An 11734-nucleotide genomic window follows, 5' to 3' on the forward strand; every position below is an offset into this window, starting at 1 on the left:
AGCCCATGGGCTGAACTGATAAATAAGCTGTGAGGAATTCACATATCCAGGCTGGATGAGAAATGGCCTACTCAATGTATCCAGTATGGATGACTGGATAGCCAATGCTGGGTAAGATCCTCAGAGGAGGACAACCTAAGTCAGGCAAAGCCGGCTGGATAAGAGGTGGCCTACTTAATGAAGTTCCATGATGAACTTTAAAACAATCCTTAATCATTTAACATCCTGCACTTACTGCAGGAGCATGGGGACATAAATAGCTTAAGATTATTATCATTGTTATAACTTAGATGATATGTGAGTCATTGTGCAAGTCCTATATAAACCCTTCTTCTAAGAATCAATAAACAGAGAACTGCTTCGCTTCTCTCCACACAGTGTTTGTGTGTAAATGATATCGTGCCAGTGACAGGATTAATTTAATTTGTTGGGAGTATCATAAAAGGATGTTGCATTGTATACAATACACTTTCTGCACCTTTTGAGACGATTGTGAGTTTTATTTCTCATTCTATTAGTGTGGCATGTCACCTTTATTGATTTGAATATTTTGAAGTATTGTTAAACCAAGGGATAATTCCCTTTACTTATGTATGTGTATGATACATTAAATGTGTTGTTGAATTCATTTTGCTTGTTTTTTGTTGAGAATTTTGGCACATATGTTCATCAGGGATAATATTGTATATATTACATCTAATGTCCTTTCTAGCATTTTAGTGCAAATAAAGCTCACATTATAAAACATGTTTGGAATCTTTCACACCCTTCAAATTCTGGGATGATTTGGGGAAGAATTGGTGATATTTGATTTCAAATATATGACAGAATTCACCAGTAAATTAGTCTTGTAAATTTTTTCTGGTTTGGGAAGTTGGGATTATTGATTTACTCAAACACTCTTTTGCTCTATTTTACTTTCTAATTTCTTCTTGATTCAGGATTGGAAGACATGTTTCTGGGAATTTGTCTTTTGTTCTAAGTCATTCAAATCGTTGACTAGTGGTAATTTCTTTTGATGCTTTGCATCTCTACAACATCAGTGGTAATATCTTCTCTTTAATTTCTAATTTTATTTGAGTCTTTATTTTCTTAGCCAACCTAAAATTTGTCCAGTTTATGTTGAAAAGAAACAGACTTAGGTATTTTCTTTTTTATCTTTTCAATTGTTTCTGTTGTTATTTGTCTTACTCCCATTCATTCAATTTTCTTCTTTATTCTTTCTGTTGTTTCCTAGATTCTTGAGATGTAAAGTTAAGTATTGTGTATCTTTGTATATCATTTATTATTATATATTTTTATTTATTATTTATTTATTTATTTATTTATTTACATATTTTTTCATTTATTTATCATTGAATTACTGCCATTTACAATGTGTCAATCTGTGGTGTATAACACAGTGTCCCGTACATGCATATAATTGAGTGCCTATTAAACATTACCTCACGATATTTAAATTATTGCCCTGTGTCTTACAGGAGAAATTTTGAAAAAAATCTATTTTTATATATAGTGGATAACATTTTTAAATCTACAGCTCCCAAATATATCCTCTCACAGCCCCTTTTCACAGTAATCATAAAATTGTTTAGTAGATCTGCAAGTGTGTTTCAGTTTTGTAGATGAAATCATAGTGTTCTCACCCAAATATTTTCTAAGGTTCCACATATGTCATGTCTTGTATTATTTTTCTTTCTCTTTCTGTCTAACTTCAATTAGGATGACACTTTTTGGGAACATCCATTTTGCTGGAAAAGTCATTGTTTTATCATTTTTCATTGCAGAATATTATTCCATTGTATAAATATGACATAATTTCTGAATACTGTCATCTGTTTTTGGGAATTATGTTGCTTCCATGTCGTGGCTGTTGTTTATAGCACTGTGAAGAACATTGCGGCACAGGTATCTTTTTGAATTAGGGTTCCCTTTGATATATACCCAGAAGTGGAATTGCTGGATCGTATCTTAAGTCTATTTTCAGTCTTTTGAGGAATCCCCATCCTGGTTTCCACAATGACTGCACCAAACTACATTCCTTCCAAAAGTGTAGGAGGGTTCACTTTCTCCACAGCTTCCCCAGCATTTAAAGTTTGTGGACTTTTGAATGATGGCCATTGTGACTATTGTGAGGTGATACTTCATTATAGTTTTGAATAACCCTTCTCTGATTATGATAGTGAGCAATTTTCTTTTTCATATTTGTATGTGGCATTTGTGTGTCTCTATTGGAGAATGGCTTGTTTAGGGCTTCTGCCCATTTTCAGATTGGGTTTCTTGTTTTTATTTTTTTATTACTATTAGGATGTATGAAGTCTTTATATTTTAGAAATTAAGACTTTGTCAGTTGCATCACTTCTAAATATTTTCTTTAATCCTGTTGTTTGTCATTTTGCATTTTTTATGGTTCCCTTTGCTGTGCAAAAGCTTATAAGTTTAATTAGGTCCCATTTATTAATTTTGCTCTTACATCAATTACATAGGTAGGTTCTTCTAGGAGATCATTGCTGAGATTTATCTCAGAGTGTATTGCCTATGTTTTCTTCTAGGAGTTTAACTGTGTCTTGCCTTTCATTTAAGTCTTCAAGCCATTTTGAGTTTATTCTTGTGTATGGAGTGGTGGAGTGTTCTAACTCCATTGCTCTGCATGCTGCTATCCAGTTTTCCCAATGCCAGTTGGTGAAGGGATCGTCATTCTTTGTCATTTTCCTTTCTACTCTGTCAAAGATTAATTGAACATAGGCCTGTAGATTTCTTCCTAGGCCCTCTATTCTGTTCCATTGGTCCATATGCCTATTTCTATATCAATGTCATGTCATTTTGATTATTATAACTCTGCAATACTCTATGGAGACCTGGTGGTTAATTCTTCCAGCCTCTTTCTTTTTCTTTAATATTGCTTTGGAAATTATGGATCTTTTATGACTCTATGTAAATCTTAGCATCATTTGTTTCAGTCCTTAAAAGAAATGTTTTGCATAATTTGATAGGAAATCACATTAAGTCTGTGGACTGCCTTGGGCATTGTGACCATTTTAACCATAATATTTATTCCATTACAAGACCATTGGGTATCTTTTCAATACTTCAAATGTTTTTTGACTTCTTCAATCAATCTTTTCTAGTTCTCCATGTATAATTCATTCACCTCTCTGGTCATATTTATTCTTAAGCATTTTATTATTTTCAGTGCAGTTATTAAAGCGGTTGTTTCTACACTTTGTTTTCCTGTTGATTCAATGGTAGTGTAAAGAAATCAAATTGGTATTTGACCTTACTCTGGGTACATTGCCCTGTTCCTTTTTTAGCCTTAGTAAATTTTTGTGAAGCTTTTATATTTTTCTATATATAGTGTCATGTGTGCATATTGTGAAAATTTACCTCTTCTTTTCCAGTCTGAACATTTAATTTCTTTTTCTTGCCTGATCGTTGTGGCTAGGAATTCCAAGACTATATTGAATTGAAATTGTGAGAATGGGAAACTTTGTCTTGTCTCAGGATTTTGTGGGAAGGTTTCAGTTTTTCACAATTGAGTATTTTGCTGGCTATATATTTGTCATAATTAGCTTTTATTATGTTGAGATATGGTCCCTCTATTCCCACTGTGATAAGAACTTTTATTGCAAATAGATGTTAAATTTTATCAAATGCTTTCTCTGCATCTACTGAGATGCTCATGTGGTTTTTTGTCCTCTCTGTTGTTGATATGGTGTATCACAATTGATTGATTGATTTACGTATGATAAACCATCATTTTTTTCCTGGGATGAACCTAAGTTGACTACGGTGTATAATCTTTTTTTACATGCTGTTGGATTCAGTATGTAATAATTTCTTAAGGACATTTACATTTATGTTTATCAATGATATTTGCCTATAGATTTCTCTTGGGGCAGTGTCTTTGTCTGGTTTTGGTATCAGATTGAAGTTGGCCTTACAGTGTGAGTTTGGGAATACTCTCTCTATATCAATCTTTTGGAAGAGTTTGAGGAGGGCTGATATGTATTATTTTTTGTATGTTTGTTCCAATTCCGAAGTGAAGCTATTTGGGTCTGAATTTGTTTGCAGAGATTTTTTATTTTATTGATAATTTTTTTCGATTTCTGGTGATTGGACTGTTCAAATGGTTAATTTCTTCTTGATGCAATATAGGTGGGCTGAATATTTCCAAAAACTTCTCCATTATTTCCTGGTTATCCAGTTTGTTTCCATACATTTGCTCATGGTATTCACTTATGATATTATGCAAATTTGTTGTACACGTTTTAGTTTCTCCATTTTCATTTATTATGTTAATTGTGTTCTCTCTCTTTTTTTGTTGGTGGGTCTGTCCAGAGTTTTGTCAATTTTGTTTGCTATTTCAAAAAATAGTTTGATTGATTTTTTCTATTTTCTAATCTGTAATTCAATTTTTCTTCCTTGATCTTTCTTATTTCCCACTTTGTGCTGACCTTTGGCTTTTTTTAATCTTCTTTTCATGATTAGTTTACATAGAACGTAAGATTATTTATTTGTAATTGCTGTTCTACATTGAAGAGGGCCGTGTCACTTTCAACTTCCCTCTTAAGCCAGCTTTAACTGTTTTCCATAGACTTTGTGTAGTGTTTTGTCATAATTGTCAAGATATTTTTTAATTACTTCTTTTCCTTCATCACCTCCCAGCCTTGGAATAGAATCACATTTTTTAATGTACATGTTTTCATATTTTCTCACAATTTTTCAGTGATAGAATTCTAGTTTCATGGTATTATACTCAGAAAAGTTGCCTAAAATAATTTTTATCTTCTTAAATTTGTTGACGCTTTTTCTTTGCCTGAGTCAATCCTAGAAAATGTACCATCTGCACTGGAAAAGAATGTATATACTGTTTTGGGAAGTAGTACTTCTACATTCATAACCTGGGTTGGGATGGTTTGGTTTGAGGCACAGGATGCACAACAGCTCTGTGGTTGTCTTCATGCATCCGGGCCACAAAGATGAGAGGACAAGGAAGAGTGGTCAAAGTCCACAGTATGAGAAGATGAAACATTCCTCTCAGCATTATATCCCAAAAGCAGATGCTACATTTTGGATGGCACAGAAATGGTACGGCACAAAGGACACCAAGGTCGGTCTGCGGGATCATTCCAGCAGGAACTGATATATGACATCCATAGGTATGTTTCCACTGGTGTTTCTGTAGACAGACAAGCTCTGGGAAGAACTAGTTTCATTGGGACATTCCCATGGAACTAGAGAGCAAAAGCACACTCTCAGTTTGCTGTTTTGGTAACACTCCAAAATGAAATAGAGCCGAATGCAGAGCTGAGAAGCTTTAGAAGCTTTAATTCCACAAGAGGAAGTGTCCTGTGCACTTTCAGAATTGAGAGATCAGCATAATAAATGTGTGGTTATGCTAATCGAAATAGTATGGGGTGTTAATCACAAACAAAGGAAACAACAGCAATTGGAAATATGCCAGACAACACACACAGGAACAGGACATGGCATCAATGTCTAGGAGAAATTGTCCTCACAGAAATCCCATGGAATTGCATAGTGCCAAGAGTCTAAAATTTTCACTTAACAAAACATAGAATTCTGCATTAGATACCTGATATTACCTGACCAGTAGAGATGAAGAAGTACAGTAAAAGAAACAGGAAGTACCATTTTCAGTTCCAAAGAGAATGAAGGCACAAAAGATAAGCTTTCAAACAACTAGACTGCAAAACGCTACCAGAGCAAGTATTGAAAACAGAGGTGAGGGAAACACTGAAGAACAACAGGGTCTCAGAATCACAAAAGGCAGAATACCAGAAAAGGGGAAGAGAAAGTCTCAAGATGAGCCAAAAACTATCAGAAAACTCAGTGGATGAGATAATATCAGGGCTAAAATTCAGTCCTAAGCAGACTAGATAATGCAAAGGGATGCGTGAATGTCTGTGAAGACAGGGGAACAGAAATCCCTCGGTCACAAGCACACATAGAAAAGCAAGTGCAAACCAATGAACACATTGCTGTCGAATCCTGGGTAAGAAAAGGCATGAAAGACAAGGAGTCATAAGAGTCCCAGATGGAAAAGCAAGAGATAAAGAGAAAAAAATATCTGAAAAGATATCTGAAAAAAAAATTTGACTGAAACTTGCTTAAAGCCAAGAAAGAATCATCTATTCAGATTCAGGAAGTACACAGTGTCCAAAGGAGGTGGAATCCCAATAGAACTACCAGCAGCAGTATGATTCAAATCAACAGAGTTCACGAGCACCCCAGTGATTAAAATTGCACCTGGAGGAAAACAACATAGTCACCAGAGTACATCCAGAGGGGTTTCAGCTGATATATTGGCAGCAATATTGTAGGACATGGAGGAGTGCCAGGACATAGACCATATCCTGAATGGCAAAATGCTGCCATCTCTGGTAGCCTATGACACATGACCCCCATTTCTAATAATGGCAGAGATAGAGAATTCCACAGACCGGCAAATCTTAAAAGAATTCAGCAGTTCGAAACTTTTCCTAAAAGAAAGGTTGAGAATATTCCCCTGAATAGAAAAGCAGCAAGATGAAATGGAAAAGAAGCAAACCATTATTGGAAATGCAAGAAGAGCTTGAGTGGCAAAGAAGAAACAATAAGGCAAGGAGGACATCAAAACCATAATGATGGGAGAGGGAAGCAGGATATCCTAGGTGATTGGAAGCACTTTCTTAAGTGAATCAGCTTATATGACTCTCTCTTTGAAGCGAACGGAGAGATGAATGGCATGACATTTTGCTAAACAAACGAGAAGCAGGCCAACAAAGAATCAAACAGACAAACAAGTAACAAAAGGGTACGGTTGACTGACATATACCAAGGGAACCATGATTATTCAAAAGAAAATACTCAAGGTGATGTGAAGGATCATTTAGCACGCATCGACCTAGTATCGCGGCTTGCATATATTCAACACACTTGTTTTTGTAAATCGAAGGCGTGCATTTCTATTCATAAATATTGATTCATAAGAGCATATTGTGACCTAAACCAAATGCCGATTTGGTATCAGATGGATTCCTAGTCAGTGATATATACTTGCAAGTCTTCCAACAGGATGAATGAATGCCATATTATACCCTACATAGAGAAGAAATGGCATAAGCCTATAACAAAGACAAGTAGCTCTGCAAAAGTGTACCAAGAGCAAAAGGGATAGACATTAAAGTGCACATTGTTGTTGGTTTCATCTCTTGGAGTTTCAGCCCCAATGAAACCAATGGATCCATGTCCTGAGATTGTGGGGGTTTCAGCAGAAATCAACCAACGTATATGTATCCCAGATGTACGGGTATTACAGGAACATAAGATTCTTTATTGGGTCTCTGTGTACTGTGAAGTGTAAGAAAGTTAAAAGACGTGTGGAACCATCAACTGAAAATGGACACACTTCCCTCCTTTGGTACTGTGCACACAAATCAGAACAAAAGGATACAGGGGAGAACAAAGGCCCATGGGACGCTAGTGGGTAGAATCACATTTGCCTTAGGAACCTCTCATCGGATGCAGCCACTCCCCTAACACTGACAAGAGGCAGCAGGCTTTGGGGGTGGCAGTTAGCGGTTGGATTCCAGGTGGAATGTTGGTGTGTACCGCGAGGCTTGTTGTGGCTGGTGGATCCTAGGTAACCGGGCAGAGTTCTGTGGGTGGATCAGTGTGATGGAGGGGCTGCCGCCCTCTGTGGAGCATGGCTTAGTTCTTTCGTCTGGGAAGCTGTGTAAGTTCGAGATTCTGCTGCTCTTCCCCTAAGACCTGAGTTCACGGGTAAGTTTCCAGAACCTGAAAGGCAGACAGTGGAAGATCAGCCTATCATCAGCTTACTGGTAAGGCTCCAAAGTACTTTCAGACTTGCCCAGTCATGTTGAAGTTGACTTTATGGGAGAAACGAAGAGAAGCTGGCCAAAAAGCTGGCTGCACGGACTGAGGAGAGATGCGAACACACTGATTAGAAATATTCTGCTACAATGGAGAATACTGGCCTGGAGACAGCTGTAGACAATACCAGGATCGAAAGACATTAATGAGACATATTGAACCTTGCTGATACTGGCAGAAACATACAGAGTGCCAACGTGGACTTGAGGAAGTTCATCAATTCTCTGCTCCAAGAACGGGTCCAAGATGCCTGACGTCTAAAAGAGAAGAGATGGCAGAGATGATCAAAACGCTCATGTTCTTGGAAGAGGTCGTGAGAATCCACACTTCCCAAGGGGCATTTCCAAGCCATTCAGACCAAAATGAACCAAGCCCAGGTAAGCCTTATTCCAGGTTTGGGCCTAGCTAGCAAGCACTTTCTCTTCCCTCCCCTCCACTCAGGCATCCATTTTGAAGGATCAGTACCTGACCTGCAATGAGCCAGCAAGAGAAATGCAAGCCCCTCCTAGAATCAGAGTTCCTCCTGCTTCACACTCTGTGAACAACAGTGAACTCCTTAAAGGTCAAATAGTCTCGACTGAAATAGATAGGAATTGAATACTTCGCTCACACAAAGAAACGATGTCCTTCCTCTAGATTCAGCAAATGCTGGGTTTATGTCTACTCTGGGGTGAAGGGAATGTGGTAAGTGAGGGGAATCTTTGATTGAACTTGAATATGTATTAGGCCTCATATTTTCAAGACAGTATAGGTAAATATTATAAGTCTGATAGTGAGCGGAAATGTAAAATTCGCCAAAGACATTAAAGATTCAGCTTATGTGGACCATCCTTCACTTGATTCAAGCCCCCGGGGCACTATATCATGGAGGAGCAGACTTGGTTGCGTTAAATGACTTTAACCAACATGATCGGAAGATTAAGCATTCTCATCACGGATAGAAAAACACCTGGTTCTCAATAGCCTAACATAGCTGCAACAGGGTTCTCAAAACTATAATGCTTCTAGGTGGTTTTGGATTCAAACCTAAATGTATATATTTGGGTTGATTTCTTTTGTATTTTCCTAGAGTGGGATGTTACACCGAGAAATGCCAACACTGGCCAGTAGGAGTCATTGGGAGTAAAGGGCACAACATGCACAAGTGAATCCAATGTTGGGGGTTATTGCTATTTTCCAATAGGTATTTCATGTTTCCTGTTGGTTTCGGTGGCTTCAACAGGAAAGAGTTGACATGACTGCTTCAACAGTTTGGACTGCTAGTTTAGATTCTATCTGTCTATGTTTTCCTTGGAGCTGACAAAATGTTACCAAAAATGACAAGTCTCACTTCTAGGTCAATTTAGAAAGTTTCAAAAACTAACTTCATTTCCGTATAACTTCCAAAACATGTAAATCAATTCTATTAAGATTTTTAAAGCCTGCAAATGAGATATCAACACAATGTCAAAACTGGAGTCTTTGGACAATCCCTCCCAACACGGCTATATGGAAACAAAGAACAAAACAAAACACATTTCTGTGAACTGTATCTGGAAAGTGTCGATTCATCGATGCCCAGTTGGCAGAGAAGCTGTTCAACCTGCGCTCACTCGTTCCCATGTACACAGAAATGGAAACATCCACTCACACAGCCCTTGGCACAGGACACTTGCAGAAGAGAGGTCTGTTAGTTCCAAAGACAGGATGAGACCACAGAACACCTGGAAGTTGTAGAAGGCAAAGCAGGGAATGGAAGCAAGTGCAGGGTCTGATCCCTGGTGATGGAGCAGCAAAGGTGAAACTCTGTTTATCTTGGACCCACAAATTCAAGCGGACAGGAGACTTGGGATTGAATGTGATGTGCTGAGTGTTAGAAGAGTGCAGAGCAGATGCTTGGATGACAGAATTCAAAGAAACCAGTGCAAAATATACCCACATTTGAATCTGAGACCAAGATCCGAGCTGCCAAATTTGAGGTAGCAGAGGAAATGGTCAGTGAGGGATAGGGCTACAGATGACGGCACACGCTGAATCTCAGGGATCTGGAGTGCGTTGTGGGATGTGGTGGGTCGAAACAAGAGAGCAAACCAAACTGTGTACCAATGATAAAACAACCACACTGGCCGCGCGGTTGAGATTACCGATATGTCCCATGGCCACACCCAGTGCATCTGCAGGACCAGGGACCAATTGGGCATTTTGCCAATAGAGCACGTGTGGGGCTGAATCAGAGCTATCGTGCATCTGGTCTGAGGGATCCAGGGGGCCTTGGGTTTGAAATCAGAATAAAAAGCCTTAGGATCTGCTACATTCATAACCTGGGCTGGGATTATGGTTTGGTTTGAGGCACAGGGTTTGCAACAGCTCTGTGTATTCCTTCGTGCACAGGTGCCACAAGGATGAGAGAACAAAGAAGAGTGGTCCAAGTGCACAGCGTGAGAAGAGGAAACATTTCCTTCATCATTATCTCCCAAAAGCCGATTCTACATTTTCGATGGCCCCGGAACGGTACGGCACCGAGGACACCAAGGTAAGTCTGCGGGATCATTCCAGCAGGCCCTGATGTTTGACATCCATAGATCTGCTTCCAATGGTGTTTCTGTAAACAGAGAATCTGTGGGAAGAACTGGTTTAATTGGGACATTCCCGTGGCACTACAAAGCACAAACGCACTCTCAGTTGGCTGTTTTGGAAACACTCCAAAATGACACAGAACAGAATGCAGAGCTGAGAACCTTTAGAAGTTTCATTTCCACAAGAGGAAGTGTCCTGTGCACTTTCAGAAATTTAAGATAAGCATAAACAAAATGAGGGTATGCTAATCGAAACAGTATGGGGTGTTCATCACAACAAAGGAAACATCAGCAATTGGAGGTGTACCAGACAACACACACAGGAACAGGACATGGCATCAATGTCTAGGAGAAATAGTCCTCACAGGAATCCCATGGAATTGCATAGAGGCAAGAGTCTAAAGTTTTCCCATAACAAAGCCATAGAAGTCTACATTAGATACCTGATATTACCAGAGCAGTAGAGACGAAGAAGTACAGTAAAAGAAGAAGGAAGTACCATTTTCAGTTCCACAGAGATTGAAGGCCAAAAAGATAAAATTTCAAACAACTAGACTGCAAAATGCAATTCAGAGCAATTATTGAAAAGGGAGGTGAGGGAAACCCTGAAGAACAACAGTGTCTCAGAATCACAAAAGGCAGAATACCAGAAAAGGGGAAGAGAAAGTCGAAAGACGAGCCAAATAATATCAGCAAACTCAATGGATGAGATAATATCAGGGGTAAAATTCAGTCCTAAGCACAATAGATAATGCAGAGGGACGCGTGAATGACTGTGAAGACAGGGTAACAGAAATCTCTCGTTCACAAGCACACATAGGAAAGCAAGTGCAAACCAATGAACACAATGCTGTTGAATCCTGGGGTAAGATAAGGCATGAAAGACTAGAATTCGTCAGAGTCTCAGATGGAAAAGCAAGAGAGAAAGAAACACAAAATGTCTGAAAAGTGATCTGTAGAATAATCAGACTGAAACTTGTTGAAAGCCAAGAGAGAATCATTTATGCGATTTCAGGAAGTACACAGCGTTCAAAGGAGGTGGAATCCCAATAGACCTACAAGCAGCTGTAGGAGTCAAATCAACAAAGTTCATGAGCATCCCAGTGATTTAAAATGCGCCTGGAGGAAAACAACATAGTCACAAGAGAACCTCCAGAGGGGTTTCAGCTGATATCTCGGAAGAAATATTGCAGGACAGGGAGGAGTGCCAGGACACAGACCATATCCTGAATGGCCAAATGCTGACATCTAGGGTAGCCTAGGCCACATGACCGCCATTTCTA

The sequence above is a fragment of the Vicugna pacos genome, unplaced genomic scaffold, assembly GCF_048564905.1.
Source record: "Vicugna pacos unplaced genomic scaffold, VicPac4 scaffold_247, whole genome shotgun sequence".
In the NCBI taxonomy this organism is placed as follows: domain Eukaryota; kingdom Metazoa; phylum Chordata; class Mammalia; order Artiodactyla; family Camelidae; genus Vicugna; species Vicugna pacos.